Genomic DNA, 1496 nt, shown 5'->3' with positions numbered 1-1496 from the left:
CCAAATTCCAAATTGTCATAATAACAAACAATAACGTTGAGATATTGCATTTTTCTGTTACCAAACCCTTCTTCTACGGTAACTTAAACAATACTTGAATAAACTATTATCCTTGCCTTCTGATTTGAAAAATAATTACCCCCCAATTTGTTGTGTATTGGTAATAATATGATTTGGTGATGAAAAATGTATATGGTTTCAATGTTCTAAGAGCCCTCTGAAGGAAATCATAACTGCAATGCGGCCCAAGACAAAAATGAGTTTGACACCCCTGGCGGGGAACATAATGTCAATCATAGAGAGTGAGAAGTGAAGAAAAAAGGCTGCAGTGATGCCATCCATCCATTTTCTACAGCGCTTATCCTCACTAGGGTCGTGGGTATGCTGGAGCCTATCCCAGCTAACTGCGGACGAGAGGCCTGGTACACCCTGAACTGGTCGCCAGCCAATCGCAGGGCACATACAGTATAAACAAACAATCATTCACACCTACGGAGAGTAGAGTTTTCCAATGAACCTACCAAGCATGTTTTGGGGATGTGGGAGGAAACCGGAGTACCTGGAGAATACTCACACAGCCACGGGGAGAACATGCAAACGCCACACAGGCTAGGCCCCTGCAGTGATACATCAAGTCAAAATTAAGGAATATAGGAAGGAATATCATATGCAGAGTCAGCTAAAATGGTACAATAAAATCAGCAAAGTACGAATAAGCAAGATCAGGAAAATGTAAAGAACTTTTTCAAAATAAAAGAAGGGACAATGACTGTGGATAAGGTGAACTTTCTATCTCTTGCACCCAACAAGCAAAACACAGAGCAGAGAAATTAGCGATTGTTGTGAAAAGCGCTACAAAATATATTGACACCAAAGGAAGAAGCTGGGAACAAATACATGAGGAACTGAGAAAAGGGAAATAATCGAAAAATAAAATACAAAGTCAGTCCCGAAATGAAATAACACACGAGGAGCTTTACATTAAATTTGAATATCATATTTTTTTTTTAAATCAATTATGAAAATATAGGAAATAATGGTTATTGTAGTCATATATATATATATATATCTTAATATTAAAGCAAAAGTAAGTAATTAGGGAACAAATATGTGAGTACATGAGGAAATGTTTGCAAACAAATATGGATACAAATAATATTAAATATATCAATACATTCTTATGGGTAAATTTGTAAAAGGAAAATGGGAACTACTTCATGAATTCGAATTGATTACTAGGTAATTATGGAGTTTAACATATGAGAGAGGAATTAATTAAAGAAAGTGGTTATCTAAGAGCTTTTGTTCATGTCGAAAATAAGATACATTTCTTGGTGAGGATAAGCGGTGAAGAAAATTGATGGATGGATGGATGGATGGTTTACGAAAACGAACAATTTAGATTGGAAGCCAAAGCAGTAATCATTATACATCGTTAGGTGGCGGTAATGAACCATCTTAGTTTGCAAACCGCTGTTTAACACGACAAAGAAGAA

This window comes from Phycodurus eques, chromosome 2 (assembly GCF_024500275.1).
Source record: "Phycodurus eques isolate BA_2022a chromosome 2, UOR_Pequ_1.1, whole genome shotgun sequence".
Lineage (NCBI taxonomy): Eukaryota > Metazoa > Chordata > Actinopteri > Syngnathiformes > Syngnathidae > Phycodurus > Phycodurus eques.
This window is presented reverse-complemented; position numbering follows the sequence as displayed.